Source organism: Rhipicephalus microplus, unplaced genomic scaffold, assembly GCF_043290135.1.
Source record: "Rhipicephalus microplus isolate Deutch F79 unplaced genomic scaffold, USDA_Rmic scaffold_14, whole genome shotgun sequence".
Classification (NCBI taxonomy): Eukaryota; Metazoa; Arthropoda; class Arachnida; order Ixodida; family Ixodidae; genus Rhipicephalus; species Rhipicephalus microplus.
In genome coordinates this window covers 40,822,133-40,845,180 of record NW_027464587.1, presented here as the reverse complement: position 1 = coordinate 40,845,180, position 23,048 = coordinate 40,822,133, and positions in this window count along the sequence as shown.

Sequence of the window (23,048 nt, the reverse complement as noted above, 5' to 3'; positions counted from 1 at the left end):
ACAAACTCCACAACTAGAAACTCCACAACTTGAAAATCTGACATACAAACTCCGCCACTACAATCTCCACAACTGGAAAACTCTGCAACTAGAAACTCTGCAACTAGAAACTCCGCAACAAGAAACTCCACAGCTAGAAACTCCACAACTACAAACTCCACAACTAGAGACTCCACAACTAGAAACTCCACAACTACGAACTTCACAACTACGAACCCCACAACTACAAACTCCACAACTAGAAACTTCACAACTAGAAACTCCACAACATTAGACTACGCAACTAGGAAATCCACAACTAGAGACTCCACAACTAGGAACTCCACAACTAGAGACTCCACAACCAGAAACTCCACAGCTTGAAACTCCACAACTTGAGACTTCGCATTTAGAGACTCGGCAACTAGAAACTCAAAAACTAGAAACTCCACAACTAGAAACTCCACAACTAGAAACTCCACAACTTGAAACACCACAACTAGATACTCCACAACTACAAATTTCACTACTAGAAACTCCTAAACTAAAACTCCACAACTTGAAACACCACAACTAGATACTCCACAACTACAAACTCCACAACTAGAAACTCCACAACTAGAAAACTCCACAACTAGAAACTCTGCAACTAGAAACTCCGCGACTAGAAACTCCACAGCTAGAAACTTCACTACTTGAAACACTACAACTAGATACTCCAAAACTACGAATTCCACAACAATAAACTCCAACACTAGAAACTCCGCAACTAGAAACTCCACAACTTGAAACACCACAACTAGATTGTCTAGAAACTTCACAACTAGAAAATCCACAACTTGAAACTCCGTGACTACAAATTCCACAACTGGAAACTCCACAACTTGAAACCCAACAAATAGATACTCCACAACTACGGACTCCACAACTAGAAACTCCAACACTGGAAACTCCACAACCAGAAACTCCGCCACTAAAAACTCCGCAACTAGAAACTCCACAGCTAAAAAATCCACAGCTAGAAATTCCACAACTAGCCTATCCACAACTAAAGACTCCGAAACTAGAAAACTCCGCAACTAGAAACTCCCAACTAGACTTTCCGCAACAAGAAACTCCGCAACTAGAAACTCCACAACTTGAGACTTCGAAACTACAAACTCCACACTAGAAACTTCAGAACTAGAAACTCCACAACTAGAAACTCCACCACTAGAAACTCCGCAACTAGAAACTCCACAGCTAGAAAGTTCGCAACTAGAAACTCTGCAACTAGAAACTCCGCAACTAGAAACTCCAGAGCTAGAAACTCCAACCCTACAAACTCCACAACTAGAGACTCCACAACTAGAAACTCCACAACTACGAGTACCACAACTACGAACCCCGCAACTACAAACTCAACAACTAGAAATTCCACAACTAGAAACTCAACTTTAGACTTGCCAACTAGAAACTCCACAACTAGAGACTCCACAACTACGAACTCCGCAACTAGAAACTCCACAGCTAGAAACTCCACAGCTAGAAACTCCACAACTACAAACTCCACAACTAGAGACTCCACAACTAGAAACTCCACAACTACGAACTTCACAACTACGAACCCCACAACTACAAACTCCACAACTAGAAACTTCACAACTAGAAACTCCACAACATTAGACTTCGCAACTAGAAAATCCACAACTAGAGACTCCACAACTAGGAAATTCACAACTAGAGACTCCACAACCAGAAACTCCACAGCTAGAAACTCCACAACTTGAGACTTCGCATTTAGAGACTCGGCAACTAGAAACTCAAAAACTAGAAACTCCACAACTAGAAACTCCACAACTAGAAACTCCACAACTTGAAACACCACAACTAGATACTCCACAACTACGGACTCCACAACTAGAAACTCCAACACTGGAAACTTCACAACCAGAAACTCCGCCACTAAAAACTCCGCAACTAGAAACTCCACAGCTAAAAAATCCACAGCTAGAAATTCCACAACTAGCCTTTCCACAACTAAAGACTCCGGAACTAGAAAACTCCGCAACTAGAAACTCCCAACTAGACTTTCCGCAACAAGAAACTCCGCAACTAGAAACTCCACAACTTGAGACTTCGAAACTACAAACTCCACAACTAGAAACTCCACAACTAGAAACTCCACCACTAGAAACTCCGCAACTAGAAACTCCACAGCTAGAAAGTTCGCAACTAGAAACTCTGCAACTAGAAACTCCGCAACTAGAAACTCCAGAGCTAGAAACTCCACAACTACAAACTCCACAACTAGAGACTCCACAACTAGAAACTCAACAACTACGAGTACCACAACTACGAACCCCGCAACTACAAGCTCAACAACTAGAAATTCCACAACTAGAAACTCAACAACTTTAGACTTGCCAACTAGAAACTCCACAACTAGAGACTCCACAACTACGAACTCCGCAAGTAGAAACTCCACAGCTAGAAACTCCACAGCTAGAAACTCCACAACTACAAACTCCACAACTAGAGACTCCACAACTAGAAAGTCCGCCACTAGAAACTCTGCAACTAAAAACTCCGCAACTAGAAACTCCACAGCTAGAAACTCCACCACTAGAAACTCCACAACTGGCAACTCCACAACTACAGACTCCGCAATAAGAAAACTCCGCAACTAGAAACTCCCAACTTGACACTCCGCAACTAGGAACTCTACAACTTCAAAATCCACAACTAGAAACTCCACAACTTGAAACTCCACAACTAGATACTCCACAACTACAAACTCCACAACTACAAACTCCACAACTTCAAACTCCGCAACTAGAAACTCCACAACTAGAAACTACAAAACTAGAAACTCCACAGCTAGAAAATCCACCACTAGAAACTCCACAACTAGCAACTCCACAACAACAGACTCCGCAATAAGAAAACTCCGCAACTAGAAACTCCACAACTAGACAATCCGCAACTAGGAACTCTACAACTTCAAAATCGATTGATTGATTGATTGATTTGTGTGGTTTAACGTCCCAAAACCACCATATGATTATGAGAGACGCCGTAGTGGAGGACTCCGGAAATTTTTGACCACCTGGGGTTCTTTAACGTGCACCCAAATCTGAGCACACGGGCCTACGACATTTCCGCCTCCATAACTTCAAAATCCAACACTAAAAACTTCACAACTTGAAACTCCACAACTAGATACTCCACAACTATAAACTCCACAACTAGAAACTCCACTACTTGAAACTCCGCAACTAGAAACTCCGCCACTACAATCTCCACAACTGGAAAACTCCGCAACTAGAAACTCTGCAACTAGAAACTCCGCAACTAGAAACTCCAGAGCTAGAAGCTCCACAACTACAAACTCCACAACTAGAGACTCCACAACTAGAAACTCCACAACTACGAGTACCACAACTACGAACCCCACAACTACAAACTCAACAACTAGAAATTCCACAACTAGAAACTCCACAGCTAGAGACTCCACAACTAGAAACTCCACAACTACAAACTCCACAAATAGAGACTCCACAACTAGAAAGTCGGCAACTAGAAACTCTGCAACTAAAAACTCCGCAACTAGAAACTCCACAGCTAGAAAATCCACCACTAGAAACTCCACAACTAGCAACTCCACAACAACAGACTCCGCAATAAGAAAACTCCGCAACTAGAAACTCCCAACTTGACACTCCGCAACTAGGAACTCTACAACTTCAAAATCCACAACTAGAAACTCCACAACTTGAAACTCCACAACTAGATACTCCACAACTACAAACTCAACAACTACAAACTCCGTAACTTGAAACTCCGCAACTAGAAACTCCACAACTAGAGACTCCACAACTAGAAACTCCACAGCTAGAAAATCCACCACTGGAAACTCCACAACTAGCAACTCCACAACTACAGACTCTGCCACTAGAAAACTCCACAACTAGAAACACTTAACCAGACACACTGCAACTAGGAACTCTACAACTTCAAAATCCACAATAGAACTCCACAGCTTGAAACTCCACAACTAGATACTCCACAACTAGAAACTCCATTACTAGAAACTCCACAACCAGAAACTCGGCAACAAGAAACTCCGCAACTAGAAACTCCACAACTTGAGACTTTGCAACTAGAAAACTCCGCAACTAGAACTTCTGCAACCAGAACCTCCGCAACTAGAAACTCCACAGCTAGAAACCTTACTACTTGAAACACCACAACTAGATACTCAAAAACTACGAATTCCACAACAAGAAACTCCACAACTAGAAACTCCGCAACTAGAAACTCCGCAACTAGAAACTCCGCAACTAGGAACTCCACAACTTGAGATTTTGCAACTAGAAACTCGGCAACTAGAAACTCAACCACTAGAAACTCCACAACTAGAAACTCCTCAACTAAAACTCCACAACTTGAAACCCAACAAATAGATACTCCACAACTACGGACTCCACAACTAGAAACTCCAACACTTGAAACTCCACAACCAGAAACTCCGCAACTAAAACTCCGCAACTAGAAACTCCACAGCTAAAAAATCCACAGCTAGAAATTCCACAACTAGAAACTCCTCAACTAAAGACTCCGCAACTAGAAAACTCCGCAACTATAAACTCCGCAACTAGACAATCCGCAACTAGGAACTCTACAACTACAAAATCCACAACTAAAAACTTCCCAACTTTAAACTCCACAACTAGATACTCCACAACTACAAACTCCACAACTAGAAACTCCACAACTTGAAAATCTGCAACTACAAACTCCGCCACTACAATCTCCACAACTGGAAAACTCTGCAACTAGAAACTCTGCAACTAGAAACTCCGCAACAAGAAACTCCACAGCTAGAAACTCCACAACTACAAACTCCACAACTAGAGACTCCACAACTAGAAACTCCACAACTACGAACTTCACAACTACGAACCCCACAACTACAAACTCCACAACTAGAAACTTCACAACTAGAAACTCCACAACATTAGACTTCGCAACTAGAAAATCCACAACTAGAGACTCCACAACTAGGAACTTCACAACTAGAGACTCCACAACCAGAAACTCCACAGCTAGAAACTCCACAACTTGAGACTTCGCATTTAGAGACTCGGCAACTAGAAACTCAAAAACTAGAAACTCCACAACTAGAAACTCCACAACTAGAAACTCCACAACTAGAAACTCCACAACTTGAAACACCACAACTAGATACTCCACAACTACAAATTTCACTACAAGAAGCTCCACAACTAAAACTCCGCAACTATAAATTCCGCAACTAGATACTCCACAGCTAGAAAGTCCGCAACTAGTTACACTGCAACTAGAAACTCCGCAACTAGACACTCAGCAACTAAAAACTCTACAACTTCAAAATCCACTACTAGAAACTCCCCAACTTGAAACTCCACAACTAGATACTCCACGACTACAAACACTGCAACTAGAAACTCCGCAACTAGAAACTCCACAACTAGAAACTCCACAACTTGAAACACCACAACTAGATACTCCACAACTACAAATTTTACTACTAGAAACTCCACAACTAAAACTCCGCAACTCTAAACTCCGCAACTAGAAACTCCACAGCTAGAAAGTCCGCAACTAGATACACTGCAACTAGAAACTCCGCAACTAGACACCCAGCAGCTAGGAACTCTACAGCTTCAAAATCCACTACTAGAAACTCCCCAACTTGAAACTTCACAACAAGATACTCCACAACTACAAACTCCACAACTAGAAACTCCGCAACTAGAAACTCCACAACTTGAAACTCCACAACTAATAAACTCCGCAACTAGAAAATCTGCAACTAGAAACTCCGCAACTAGAAACTCCACAGCTAGAAACTTCACTACTTGAAACACCACGACTAGATACTCCACAACTACGAATTCCACAACTAGAAACTCCACAGCTAGAAAGTCCCCAACTAGAAACTCTGCAACTAGAAACTCCACAACTAGAAACTGCACAGATAGAAAATCCACCACTAGAAACTCCAAAACTAGCAACTACACAACTACAGACTCCGCAACTAGAAAACTGCGCAACTAGAAACTCCTACTTAGACTTTCCGCAACAAGAAACTACGCAACTAGAAACTCCACAACTTGAGACTTCGCAACTAGAAACTCCACAACTAGAAACTCCACAACTAGAAACTCCACAACTAGAAACTCCACAACTAGAAATTCCGCAACAAAAACTCCACAGCTAGAAAGTCCGCAACTAGAAACTCAGCAACTAGAAACTCCGCAACTAGAAACTCCACAGCTAGAAACCTTACTACTTGAAACACCACCACTAGATACTCCAAAACTACGAATTCCACAACAAGAAACTCCACAACTAGAAACTCCGCAACTAGAAACTCCGCAACTAGGAACTCCACAACTTGAGATTTTGCAACTAGAAACTCAACCACTAGAAACTCCACAACTAGAAACTCCTCAACTAAAACACCACAACTAGATACTCCACAACTACAAACTCCACAACTAGAAACTCCACAACTAGAAAACTCCACAACTAGAAACTCTGCAACTAGAAACTCCGCGACTAGAAACTCCACAGCTAGAAACTTCACTACTTGAAACACTACAACTAGATACTCCAAAACTACGAATTCCACAACAATAAACTCCAACACTAGAAACTCCGCAACTAGAAACTCCACAACTTGAAACACCACAACTAGATTGTCTAGAAACTCCACAACTAGAAACTCCACAACTTGAAACTCCGTGACTACAAATTCCACAACTGGAAACTCCACAACTTGAAACCCAACAAATAGATACTCCACAACTACGGACTCCACAACTAGAAACTCCAACACTGGAAACTCCACAACCAGAAACTCCGCCACAAAAAACTCCGCAACTAGAAACTCCACAGCTAAAAAGTCCACAGCTAGAAATTCCACAACTAGAAACTCCACAACTAAAGACTCCGCAACTAGAAAACTCCGCAACTATAAACTCCGCAACTATAAACTCCGAAACTAGACAATCCGCAACTAGGAACTCTACAACTACAAAATCCACAACTAAAAACTTCCCAACTTTAAACTCCACAACTAGATACTCCACAACTACAAACTCCGCAACTAGAAACTCCACAACTTGAAAATCCGCAACTACAAACTCCGCCACTACAATCTCCACAACTGGAAAACTCTGCAACTAGAAACTCTGCAACTAGAAACTCCGCAACAAGAAACTCCAAAACTTGAAACTCCACAACATTAGACTTCGCAACTAGAAAATCCACAACTAGAGACTCCACAACTAGGAACTCCACAACTAGAGACTCCACAACCAGAAACTCCACAGCTAGAAACTCCACAACTTGAGACTTCGCATTTAGAGACTCGGCAACTAGAAACTCAACAACTAGAAACTCCACAACTAGAAACTCCACAACTAGAAACTCCACAACTAGAAACTCCACAACTTGAAACACCACAACTAGATACTCCACAACTACAAATTTCACTACTAGAAGCTCCACAACTGAAACTCCGCAACTATAAACTCCGCAACTAGAAACTTCACAGCTAGAAAGTCCGCAACTAGATACACTGCAACTAGAAACTCCGCAACTAGACACTCAGCAAATGAAAACTCTACAACTTCAAAATCCACTACTAGAAACTCCCCAACTTGAAACTCCACAACTAGATACTCCACAACTACAAATTTCACTACTAGAAGCTCCACAACTGAAACTCCGCAACTATAAACTCCGCAACTAGAAACTTCACAGCTAGAAAGTCCGCAACTAGATACACTGCAACTAGAAACTCCGCAACTAGACACTCAGCAAATGAAAACTCTACAACTTCAAAATCCACTACTAGAAACTCCCCAACTTGAAACTCCACAACTAGATACTCCACAACTACAAACACTGCAACTTGAAACACCACAACTAGATACTCCACAACAACAAATTTCACTACTAGAAACTCCACAACTAAAACTCCGCAACTATAAACTCCGCAACTAGAAACTCCACAGCTAAAAAGTCCGCAACTAGATACACTGCAACTAGAAACTCCGCAACTAGACACCCAGCAGCTAGGAACTCTACAGCTTCAAAATCCACTACTAGACACTCCCCAACTTGAAACTTCACAAGATACTCCACAACTACAAACTCCGCAACTAGAAACTCCGCAACTAGAAACTCCACAACTTGAAACTCCACAACTAATAAACTCCGCAACTAGAAATTCTGCAACTAGAAACTCCGCAACTAGAAACTCCACAGCTAGAAACTTCACTACTTGAAACACCACAACTAGATACTCCACAACTACGAATTCCACAACTAGAAACTCCACAGCTAGAAAGTCCACAACTAGAAACTCTGCAACTAGAAACTCCTCAACTAGAAACTGCACAGATAGAAAATCCACCACTAGAAACTCCACAACTAGCAACTCCACAACTACAGACTCCGCAACTAGAAAACTGCGCAACTAGAAACTCCTACTTAGACTTTCCGCAACAAGAAACTACGCAACTAGAAACTCCACAACTTGAGACTTCGCAACTAGAAATTCCACAACTTGAAACTCCACAACTAGAAACTCCAAAACTAGAAACTCCACAACTAGAAACTCCGCAACAAAAACTCCACAGCTAGAGACTCCACAACTAGAAACTCCACAACTACAAACTCCACAAATAGAGACTCCACAACTAGAAAGTCGGCAACTAGAAACTCTGCAACTAAAAACTCCGCAACTAGAAACTCCACAGCTAGAAAATCCACCACTAGAAACTCCACAACTAGCAACTCCACAACAACAGACTCCGCAATAAGAAAACTCCGCAACTAGAAACTCCCAACTTGACACTCCGCAACTAGGAACTCTACAACTTCAAAATCCACAACTAGAAACTCCACAACTTGAAACTCCACAACTAGATACTCCACAACTACAAACTCAACAACTACAAACTCCGTAACTTGAAACTCCGCAACTAGAAACTCCACAACTAGAGACTCCACAACTAGAAACTCCACAGCTAGAAAATCCACCACTGGAAACTCCACAACTAGCAACTCCACAACTACAGACTCTGCCACTAGAAAACTCCACAACTAGAAACACTTAACCAGACACACTGCAACTAGGAACTCTACAACTTCAAAATCCACAATAGAACTCCACAGCTTGAAACTCCACAACTAGATACTCCACAACTAGAAACTCCATTACTAGAAACTCCACAACCAGAAACTCGGCAACAAGAAACTCCGCAACTAGAAACTCCACAACTTGAGACTTTGCAACTAGAAAACTCCGCAACTAGAACTTCTGCAACCAGAACCTCCGCAACTAGAAACTCCACAGCTAGAAACCTTACTACTTGAAACACCACAACTAGATACTCAAAAACTACGAATTCCACAACAAGAAACTCCACAACTAGAAACTCCGCAACTAGAAACTCCGCAACTAGAAACTCCGCAACTAGGAACTCCACAACTTGAGATTTTGCAACTAGAAACTCGGCAACTAGAAACTCAACCACTAGAAACTCCACAACTAGAAACTCCTCAACTAAAACTCCACAACTTGAAACACCACAACTAGATACTCCACAACTACAAACTCCACAACTAGAAACTCCACAACTAGAAAACTCCACAACTAGAAACTCTGCAACTAGAAACTCCGCGACTAGAAACTCCACAGCTAGAAACTTCACTACTTGAAACACTACAACTAGATACTCCAAAACTACGAATTCCACAACAATAAACTCCAACACTAGAAACTCCGCAACTAGAAACTCCACAACTTGAAACACCACAACTAGATTATCTAGAAACTCCACAACTAGAAACTCCACAACTTGAAACTCCGTGACTACAAATTCCACAACTAGAAACTCCACAACTTGAAACCCAACAAATAGATACTCCACAACTACGGACTCCACAACTAGAAACTCCAACACTTGAAACTCCACAACCAGAAACTCCGCAACTAAAACTCCGCAACTAGAAACTCCACAGCTAAAAAATCCACAGCTAGAAATTCCACAACTAGAAACTCCACAACTAAAGACTCCGCAACTAGAAAACTCCGCAACTATAAACTCCGCAACTAGACAATCCACAACTAGGAACTCTACAACTACAAAATCCACAACTAAAAACTTCCTAACTTTAAACTCCACAACTAGATACTCCACAACTACAAACTCCACAACTAGAAACTCCACAACTTGAAAATCTGACATGCAAACTCCGCCACTACAATCTCCACAACTGGAAAACTCTGCAACTAGAAACTCTGCAACTAGAAACTCCGCAACAAGAAACTCCACAGCTAGAAACTCCACAACTACAAACTCCACAACTAGAGACTCCACAACTAGAAACTCCACAACTACGAACTTCACAACTACGAACCCCACAACTACAAACTCCACAACTAGAAACTTCACAACTAGAAACTCCACAACATTAGACTACGCAACTAGGAAATCCACAACTAGAGACTCCACAACTAGGAACTCCACAACTAGAGACTCCACAACCAGAAACTCCACAGCTAGAAACTCCACAACTTGAGACTTCGCATTTAGAAACTCGGCAACTAGAAACTCAAAAACTAGAAACTCCACAACTAGAAACTCCACAACTAGAAACTCCACAACTTGAAACACCACAACTAGATACTCCACAACTACAAATTTCACTACTAGAAACTCCTAAACTAAAACTCCACAACTTGAAACACCACAACTAGATACTCCACAACTACAAACTCCACAACTAGAAACTCCACAACTAGAAAACTCCACAGCTAGAAAGTCCCCAACTAGAAACTCTGCAACTAGAAACTCCACAACTAGAAACTGCACAGATAGAAAATCCACCACTAGAAACTCCACAACTAGCAACTACACAACTACAGACTCCGCAACTAGAAAACTGCGCAACTAGAAACTCCTACTTAGACTTTCCGCAACAAGAAACTACGCAACTAGAAACTCCACAACTTGAGACTTCGCAACTAGAAACTCCACAACTAGAAACTCCACAACTAGAAACTCCACAACTAGAAACTTCACAACTAGAAATTCCGCAACAAAAACTCCACAGCTAGAAAGTCCGCAACTAGAAACTCAGCAACTAGAAACTCCGCAACTAGAAACTCCACAGCTAGAAACCTTACTACTTGAAACACCACCACTAGATACTCCAAAACTACGAATTCCACAACAAGAAACTCCACAACTAGAAACTCCGCAACTAGAAACTCCGCAACTAGGAACTCCACAACTTGAGATTTTGCAACTAGAAACTCAACCACTAGAAACTCCACAACTAGAAACTCCTCAACTAAAACACCACAACTAGATACTCCACAACTACAAACTCCACAACTAGAAACTCCACAACTAGAAAACTCCACAACTAGAAACTCTGCAACTAGAAACTCCGCGACTAGAAACTCCACAGCTAGAAACTTCACTACTTGAAACACTACAACTAGATACTCCAAAACTACGAATTCCACAACAATAAACTCCAACACTAGAAACTCCGCAACTAGAAACTCCACAACTTGAAACACCACAACTAGATTGTCTAGAAACTCCACAACTAGAAACTCCACAACTTGAAACTCCGTGACTACAAATTCCACAACTGGAAACTCCACAACTTGAAACCCAACAAATAGATACTCCACAACTACGGACTCCACAACTAGAAACTCCAACACTGGAAACTCCACAACCAGAAACTCCGCCACAAAAAACTCCGCAACTAGAAACTCCACAGCTAAAAAGTCCACAGCTAGAAATTCCACAACTAGAAACTCCACAACTAAAGACTCCGCAACTAGAAAACTCCGCAACTATAAACTCCGCAACTATAAACTCCGAAACTAGAAAATCCGCAACTAGGAACTCTACAACTACAAAATCCACAACTAAAAACTTCCCAACTTTAAACTCCACAACTAGATACTCCACAACTACAAACTCCGCAACTAGAAACTCCACAACTTGAAAATCCGCAACTACAAACTCCGCCACTACAATCTCCACAACTGGAAAACTCTGCAACTAGAAACTCTGCAACTAGAAACTCCGCAACAAGAAACTCCAAAACTTGAAACTCCACAACATTAGACTTCGCAACTAGAAAATCCACAACTAGAGACTCCACAACTAGGAACTCCACAACTAGAGACTCCACAACCAGAAACTCCACAGCTAGAAACTCCACAACTTGAGACTTCGCATTTAGAGACTCGGCAACTAGAAACTCAACAACTAGAAACTCCACAACTAGAAACTCCACAACTAGAAACTCCACAACTAGAAACTCCACAACTTGAAACACCACAACTAGATACTCCACAACTACAAATTTCACTACTAGAAGCTCCACAACTGAAACTCCGCAACTATAAACTCCGCAACTAGAAACTTCACAGCTAGAAAGTCCGCAACTAGATACACTGCAACTAGAAACTCCGCAACTAGACACTCAGCAAATGAAAACTCTACAACTTCAAAATCCACTACTAGAAACTCCCCAACTTGAAACTCCACAACTAGATACTCCACAACTACAAATTTCACTACTAGAAGCTCCACAACTGAAACTCCGCAACTATAAACTCCGCAACTAGAAACTTCACAGCTAGAAAGTCCGCAACTAGATACACTGCAACTAGAAACTCCGCAACTAGACACTCAGCAAATGAAAACTCTACAACTTCAAAATCCACTACTAGAAACTCCCCAACTTGAAACTCCACAACTAGATACTCCACAACTACAAACACTGCAACTTGAAACACCACAACTAGATACTCCACAACAACAAATTTCACTACTAGAAACTCCACAACTAAAACTCCGCAACTATAAACTCCGCAACTAGAAACTCCACAGCTAAAAAGTCCGCAACTAGATACACTGCAACTAGAAACTCCGCAACTAGACACCCAGCAGCTAGGAACTCTACAGCTTCAAAATCCACTACTAGACACTCCCCAACTTGAAACTTCACAAGATACTCCACAACTACAAACTCCGCAACTAGAAACTCCGCAACTAGAAACTCCACAACTTGAAACTCCACAACTAATAAACTCCGCAACTAGAAATTCTGCAACTAGAAACTCCGCAACTAGAAACTCCACAGCTAGAAACTTCACTACTTGAAACACCACAACTAGATACTCCACAACTACGAATTCCACAACTAGAAACTCCACAGCTAGAAAGTCCACAACTAGAAACTCTGCAACTAGAAACTCCTCAACTAGAAACTGCACAGATAGAAAATCCACCACTAGAAACTCCACAACTAGCAACTCCACAACTACAGACTCCGCAACTAGAAAACTGCGCAACTAGAAACTCCTACTTAGACTTTCCGCAACAAGAAACTACGCAACTAGAAACTCCACAACTTGAGACTTCGCAACTAGAAATTCCACAACTTGAAACTCCACAACTAGAAACTCCAAAACTAGAAACTCCACAACTAGAAACTCCGCAACAAAAACTCCACAGCTAGAGACTCCACAACTAGAAACTCCACAACTACAAACTCCACAAATAGAGACTCCACAACTAGAAAGTCGGCAACTAGAAACTCTGCAACTAAAAACTCCGCAACTAGAAACTCCACAGCTAGAAAATCCACCACTAGAAACTCCACAACTAGCAACTCCACAACAACAGACTCCGCAATAAGAAAACTTCGCAACTAGAAACTCCCAACTTGACACTCCGCAACTAGGAACTCTACAACTTCAAAATCCACAACTAGAAACTCCACAACTTGAAACTCCACAACTAGATACTCCACAACTACAAACTCAACAACTACAAACTCCGTAACTTGAAACTCCGCAACTAGAAACTCCACAACTAGAGACTCCACAACTAGAAACTCCACAGCTAGAAAATCCACCACTGGAAACTCCACAACTAGCAACTCCACAACTACAGACTCTGCCACTAGAAAACTCCACAACTAGAAACACTTAACCAGACACACTGCAACTAGGAACTCTACAACTTCAAAATCCACAATAGAACTCCACAGCTTGAAACTCCACAACTAGATACTCCACAACTAGAAACTCCATTACTAGAAACTCCACAACCAGAAACTCGGCAACAAGAAACTCCGCAACTAGAAACTCCACAACTTGAGACTTTGCAACTAGAAAACTCCGCAACTAGAACTTCTGCAACCAGAACCTCCGCAACTAGAAACTCCACAGCTAGAAACCTTACTACTTGAAACACCACAACTAGATACTCAAAAACTACGAATTCCACAACAAGAAACTCCACAACTAGAAACTCCGCAACTAGAAACTCCGCAACTAGAAACTCCGCAACTAGGAACTCCACAACTTGAGATTTTGCAACTAGAAACTCGGCAACTAGAAACGCAACCACTAGAAACTCCACAACTAGAAACTCCTCAACTAAAACTCCACAACTTGAAACACCACAACTAGATACTCCACAACTACAAACTCCACAACTAGAAACTCCACAACTAGAAAACTCCACAACTAGAAACTCTGCAACTAGAAACTCCGCGACTAGAAACTCCACAGCTAGAAACTTCACTACTTGAAACACTACAACTAGATACTCCAAAACTACGAATTCCACAACAATAAACTCCAACACTAGAAACTCCGCAACTAGAAACTCCACAACTTGAAACACCACAACTAGATTATCTAGAAACTCCACAACTAGAAACTCCACAACTTGAAACTCCGTGACTACAAATTCCACAACTAGAAACTCCACAACTTGAAACCCAACAAATAGATACTCCACAACTACGGACTCCACAACTAGAAACTCCAACACTTGAAACTCCACAACCAGAAACTCCGCAACTAAAACTCCGCAACTAGAAACTCCACAGCTAAAAAATCCACAGCTAGAAATTCCACAACTAGAAACTCCACAACTAAAGACTCCGCAACTAGAAAACTCCGCAACTATAAACTCCGCAACTAGACAATCCACAACTAGGAACTCTACAACTACAAAATCCACAACTAAAAACTTCCTAACTTTAAACTCCACAACTAGATACTCCACAACTACAAACTCCACAACTAGAAACTCCACAACTTGAAAATCTGACATACAAACTCCGCCACTACAATCTCCACAACTGGAAAACTCTGCAACTAGAAACTCTGCAACTAGAAACTCCGCAACAAGAAACTCCACAGCTAGAAACTCCACAACTACAAACTCCACAACTAGAGACTCCACAACTAGAAACTCCACAACTACGAACTTCACAACTACGAACCCCACAACTACAAACTCCACAACTAGAAACTTCACAACTAGAAACTCCACAACATTAGACTACGCAACTAGGAAATCCACAACTAGAGACTCCACAACTAGGAACTCCACAACTAGAGACTCCACAACCAGAAACTCCACAGCTAGAAACTCCACAACTTGAGACTTCGCATTTAGAAACTCGGCAACTAAAAACTCAAAAACTAGAAACTCCACAACTAGAAACTCCACAACTAGAAACTCCACAACTTGAAACACCACAACTAGATACTCCACAACTACAAATTTCACTACTAGAAACTCCTAAACTAAAACTCCACAACTTGAAACACCACAACTAGATACTCCACAACTACAAACTCCACAACTAGAAACTCCATAACTAGAAAACTCCACAGCTAGAAAGTCCCCAACTAGAAACTCTGCAACTAGAAACTCCACAACTAGAAACTGCACAGATAGAAAATCCACCACTAGAAACTCCACAACTAGCAACTACACAACTACAGACTCCGCAACTAGAAAACTGCGCAACTAGAAACTCCTACTTAGACTTTCCGCAACAAGAAACTACGCAACTAGAAACTCCACAACTTGAGACTTCGCAACTAGAAACTCCACAACTAGAAACTCCACAACTAGAAACTCCACAACTAGAAACTTCACAACTAGAAATTCCGCAACAAAAACTCCACAGCTAGAAAGTCCGCAACTAGAAACTCAGCAACTAGAAACTCCGCAACTAGAAACTCCACAGCTAGAAACCTTACTACTTGAAACACCACCACTAGATACTCCAAAACTACGAATTCCACAACAAGAAACTCCACAACTAGAAACTCCGCAACTAGAAACTCCGCAACTAGGAACTCCACAACTTGAGATTTTGCAACTAGAAACTCAACCACTAGAAACTCCACAACTAGAAACTCCTCAACTAAAACACCACAACTAGATACTCCCCAACTACAAACTCCACAACTAGAAACTCCACAACTAGAAAACTCCACAACTAGAAACTCTGCAACTAGAAACTCCGCGACTAGAAACTCCACAGCTAGAAACTTCACTACTTGAAACACTACAACTAGATACTCCAAAACTACGAATTCCACAACAATAAACTCCAACACTAGAAACCCCGCAACTAGAAACTCCACAACTTGAAACACCACAACTAGATTGTCTAGAAACTCCACAACTAGAAACTCCACAACTTGAAACTCCGTGACTACAAATTCCACAACTGGAAACTCCACAACTTGAAACCCAACAAATAGATACTCCACAACTACGGACTCCACAACTAGAAACTCCAACACTGGAAACTCCACAACCAGAAACTCCGCCACAAAAAACTCCGCAACTAGAAACTCCACAGCTAAAAAGTCCACAGCTAGAAATTCCACAACTAGAAACTCCACAACTAAAGACTCCGCAACTAGAAAACTCCGCAACTATAAACTCCGCAACTATAAACTCCGAAACTAGACAATCCGCAACTAGGAACTCTACAACTACAAAATCCACAACTAAAAACTTCCCAACTTTAAACTCCACAACTAGATACTCCACAACTACAAACTCCGCAACTAGAAACTCCACAACTTGAAAATCCGCAACTACAAACTCCGCCACTACAATCTCCACAACTGGAAAACTCTGCAACTAGAAACTCTGCAACTAGAAACTCCGCAACAAGAAACTCCAAAACTTGAAACTCCACAACATTAGACTTCGCAACTAGAAAATCCACAACTAGAGACTCCACAACTAGGAACTCCACAACTAGAGACTCCACAACCAGAAACTCCACAGCTAGAAACTCCACAACTTGAGACTTCGCATTTAGAGACTCGGCAACTAGAAACTCAACAACTAGAAACTCCACAACTAGAAACTCCACAACTAGAAACTCCACAACTAGAAACTCCACAACTTGAAACACCACAACTAGATACTCCACAACTACAAATTTCACTACTAGAAGCTCCACAACTGAAACTCCGCAACTATAAACTCCGCAACTAGAAACTTCACAGCTAGAAAGTCCGCAACTAGATACACTGCAACTAGAAACTCCGCAACTAGACACTCAGCAAATGAAAACTCTACAACTTCAAAATCCACTACTAGAAACTCCCCAACTTGAAACTCCACAACTAGATACTCCACAACTACAAATTTCACTACTAGAAGCTCCACAACTGAAACTCCGCAACTATAAACTCCGCAACTAGAAACTTCACAGCTAGAAAGTCCGCAACTAGATACACTGCAACTAGAAACTCCGCAACTAGACACTCAGCAAATGAAAACTCTACAACTTCAAAATCCACTACTAGAAACTCCCCAACTTGAAACTCCACAACTAGATACTCCACAACTACAAACACTGCAACTTGAAACACCACAACTAGATACTCCACAACAACAAATTTCACTACTAGAAACTCCACAACTAAAACTCCGCAACTATAAACTCCGCAACTAGAAACTCCACAGCTAAAAAGTCCGCAACTAGATACACTGCAACTAGAAACTCCGCAACTAGACACCCAGCAGCTAGGAACTCTACAGCTTCAAAATCCACTACTAGACACTCCCCAACTTGAAACTTCACAAGATACTCCACAACTACAAACTCCGCAACTAGAAACTCCGCAACTAGAAACTCCACAACTTGAAACTCCACAACTAATAAACTCCGCAACTAGAAATTCTGCAACTAGAAACTCCGCAACTAGAAACTCCACAGCTAGAAACTTCACTACTTGAAACACCACAACTAGATACTCCACAACTACGAATTCCACAACTAGAAACTCCACAGCTAGAAAGTCCACAACTAGAAACTCTGCAACTAGAAACTCCTCAACTAGAAACTGCACAGATAGAAAATCCACCACTAGAAACTCCACAACTAGCAACTCCACAACTACAGACTCCGCAACTAGAAAACTGCGCAACTAGAAACTCCTACTTAGACTTTCCGCAACAAGAAACTACGCAACTAGAAACTCCACAACTTGAGACTTCGCAACTAGAAATTCCACAACTTGAAACTCCACAACTAGAAACTCCAAAACTAGAAACTCCACAACTAGAAACTCCGCAACAAAAACTCCACAGCTAGAAAGTCCGCAACTAGAAACTCAGCAACTAGAAACTCCGCAAATAGAAACTCCACAGCTAGAAAATCCACCACTAGAAACGCTACAACTAGCAACTCCCCAACTACAGACTCCGCAACTAGAAAACTCTGCAACTAGAAAATTCCCAACTAGACACTCTGCAACTAGAAACTCTACAACTTCAAAATCCACAACTAGAAACTCCAGAACTTGAAACTCCGCAACTAGATACTCTACAAGTAGAAACTCCACAACTAGAAACTCCACAACTTGAAAGTCCGCAACTAGAAACTCCATAACTAGACACTCCACTACTATAAAACTCCGCAACTAGAAACTCCGCAACTAGAAACTCCGCAACTATAAACTCCACAGCTAGAAACTCCACAACTTGAGACTTTGCAACTAGAAACTCGGCAACTAGAAACCGAACAACTAGAAACTCCCCAACTAGAAACACAACAAATAGATACTCCACAACTACGAATTCCACAACTAGAAACTCCACAATTAGAAACTCCGCAACTAGAAACTCCGCACCTAGAAACGCTACAGCTAGAAACTCCACAACTTGAGACTTTACAACTAGAAACTCGGCAACTAGAAACCCAACAACCAGAAACTCCACAACTAGCACCTCCACAACTTGAAACTCCACAACTTGAAAGAAAACTAATACATACTCCACAACTACAAATTCCACAACTAGAAACTCCACAACTAGAAACTCCGCAACCCGAAACTCGGCAAGAAGAAACTCCACAACTAGAAACTCCACAACTTGAAACTTCGCAACTAGAAACTCCACAACTAGAAACTCCACAACTAGAGACTCCACAACTAGAAACTCCACAGCTAGAAAATCCACCACTGGAAACTCCACAACTAGCAACTCCACAACTACAGACTCTGCCACTAGAAAACTCCACAACTAGAAACACTTAACCAGACACACTGCAACTAGGAACTCTACAACTTCAAAATCCACAATAGAACTCCACAGCTTGAAACTCCACAACTAGATAATCCACAACCAAAAACTCCATTATAGAAACTCCACAACCAGAAACTCGGCAACAAGAAACTCCGCAACTAGAAACTCCACAACTTGAGACTTTGCAACTAGAAAACTCCGCAACTAGAACTTCTGCAACCAGAACCTCCGCAACTAGAAACTCCACAGCTAGAAACCTTACTACTTGAAACACCACAACTAGATACTCCAAAACTACGAATTCCGCAACTAGAAACTCCGCAACTAGGAACTCCACAACTTGAGATTTTGCAACTAGAAACTCGGCAACTAGAAACTCAACCACTAGAAACTCCACAACTAGAAACTCCTCAACTAAAACTCAACAACTTGAAACACCACAACTAGATACTCCACAACTACAAACTCCACAACTAGAAACTCCACAACTAGAAAACTCCACAACTAGAAACTCTGCAACTAGAAACTCCGCGACTAGAAACTCAACAGCTAGAAACTTCACTACTTGAAACACTACAACTAGATACTCCAAAACTACGAATTCCACAACAATAAACTCCAACACTAGAAACTCCGCAACTAGAAACTCCACAACTTGAAACACCACAACTAGATTCTCTAGAAACTCCACAACTAGAAACTCCACAACTTGAAACTCCGTGACTTCAAAATCCACAACTAGAAACTCCACAACTTGAAACCCAACAAATAGATACTCCACAACTACGGACTCCACAACTAGAAACTCCAACACTGGAAACCCCACAACCAGAAACTCCGCAACTAAAAACTCCGCAACAAGAAACTCCACAGCTAAAAAATCCACAGCTAGAAATCCCACAACTAGAAACTCCACAACTAAAGACTCCGCAACTAGAAAACTCCGCAACTATAAACTCCGCAACTAGACAATCCGCAACTAGGAACTCTACAACTACAAAATCCACAACTAAAAACTTCCCAACTTTAAACTCCACAACTAGATACTCCACAACTACAAACTCCACAACTAGAAACTCCACAACTTGAAAATCTGCAACTACAAACTCCGCCACTACAATCTCCACAACTGGAAAACTCTGCAACTAGAAACTCTGCAACTAGAAACTCCGCAACAAGAAACTCCACAGCTAGAAACTCCACAACTACAAACTCCACAACTAGAGACTCCACAACTAGAAACTCCACAACTACGAACTTCACAACTACGAACCCCACAACTACAAACTCCACAACTAGAAACTTCACAACTAGAAACTCCACAACATTAGACTTCGCAACTTGAAAATCCACAACTAGAGACTCCACAACTAGGAAATTCACAACTAGAGACTCCACAACCAGAAACTCCACAGCTAGAAACTCCACAACTTGAGACTTCGCATTTAGAGACTCGGCAACTAGAAACTCAAAAACTAGAAACTCCACAACTAGAAACTCCACAACTAGAAACTCCACAACTTGAAACACCACAACTAGATACTCCACAACTACGGACTCCACAACTAGAAACTCCAACACTGGAAACTCCACAACCAGAAACTCCGCCACTAAAAACTCCGCAACTAGAAACTCCACAGCTAAAAAATCCACAGCTAGAAATTCCACAACTAGCCTTTCCACAACTAAAGACTCCGGAACTAGAAAACTCCGCAACTAGAAACTCCCAACTAGACTTTCCGCAACAAGAAACTCCGCAACTAGAAACTCCACAACTTGAGACTTCGAAACTACGAACTCCACAACTAGAAACTCCACAACTAGAAACTCCACCACTAGAAACTCCGCAACTAGAAACTCCACAGCTAGAAAGTTCGCAACTAGAAACTCTGCAACTAGAAACTCCGCAACTAGAAACTCCAGAGCTAGAAACTCCACAACTACAAACTCCACAACTAGAGACTCCACAACTAGAAACTCAACAACTACGAGTACCACAACTACGAACCCCGCAACTACAAGCTCAACAACTAGAAATTCCACAACTAGAAACTCAACAACTTTAGACTTGCCAACTAGAAACTCCACAACTAGAGACTCCACAACTACGAACTCCGCAACTAGAAACTCCACAGCTAGAAACTCTACAGCTAGAAACTCCACAACTACAAACTCCACAACTAGAGACTCCACAACTAGAAAGTCCGCCACTAGAAACTCTGCAACTAAAAACTCCGCAACTAGAAACTCCACAGCTAGAAACTCCCCCACTAGAAACTCCACAACTGGCAACTCCACAACTACAGACTCCGCAATAAGAAAACTCCGCAACTAGAAACTCCACAACTAGACAATCCGCAACTAGGAACTCTACAACTTCAAAATCCAACACTAAAAACTTCACAACTTGAAACTCCACAACTAGATACTCCACAACTACAAACTCCACAACTAGAAACTCCACTACTTGAAACTCCGCAACTAGAAACTCCGCCACTACAATCTCCACAACTGGAAAACTCCGCAACTAGAAACTCTGCAACTAGAAACTCCGCAACTAGAAACTCCAGAGCTAGAAGCTCCACAACTACAAACTCCACAACTAGAGACTCCACAACTAGAAACTCCACAACTACGAGTACCACAACTACGAACCCCACAACTACAAACTCAACAACTAGAAATTCCACAACTAGAAACTCCACAGCTAGAGACTCCACAACTAGAAACTCCACAACTACAAACTCCACAAATAGAGACTCCACAACTAGAAAGTCGGCAACTAGAAACTCTGCAACTAAAAACTCCGCAACTAGAAACTCCACAGCTAGAAAATCCACCACTAGAAACTCCACAACTAGCAACTCCACAACAACAGACTCCGCAATAAGAAAACTCCGCAACTAGAAACTCCCAACTTGACACTCCGCAACTAGGAACTCTACAACTTCAAAATCCACAACTAGAAACTCCACAACTTGAAACTCCACAACTAGATACTCCACAACTACAAACTCAACAACTACAAACTCCGTAACTTGAAACTCCGCAACTAGAAACTCCACAACTAGAGACTCCACAACTAGAAACTCCACAGCTAGAAAATCCACCACTGGAAACTCCACAACTAGCAACTCCACAACTACAGACTCTGCCACTAGAAAACTCCACAACTAGAAACACTTAACCAGACACACTGCAACTAGGAACTCTACAACTTCAAAATCCACAATAGAACTCCACAGCTTGAAACTCCACAACTAGATACTCCACAACTAGAAACTCCATTACTAGAAACTCCACAACCAGAAACTCGGCAACAAGAAACTCCGCAACTAGAAACTCCACAACTTGAGACTTTGCAACTAGAAAACTCCGCAACTAGAACTTCTGCAACCAGAACCTCCGCAACTAGAAACTCCACAAGTAGAAAACTTACTACTTGAAACACCACAACTAGATACTCAAAAACTACGAATTCCACAACAAGAAACTCCACAACTAGAAACTCCGCAACTAGAAACTCCGCAACTAGAAACTCCGCAACTAGGAACTCCACAACTTGAGATTTTGCAACTAGAAACTCGGCAACTAGAAACTCAACCACTAGAAACTCCACAACTA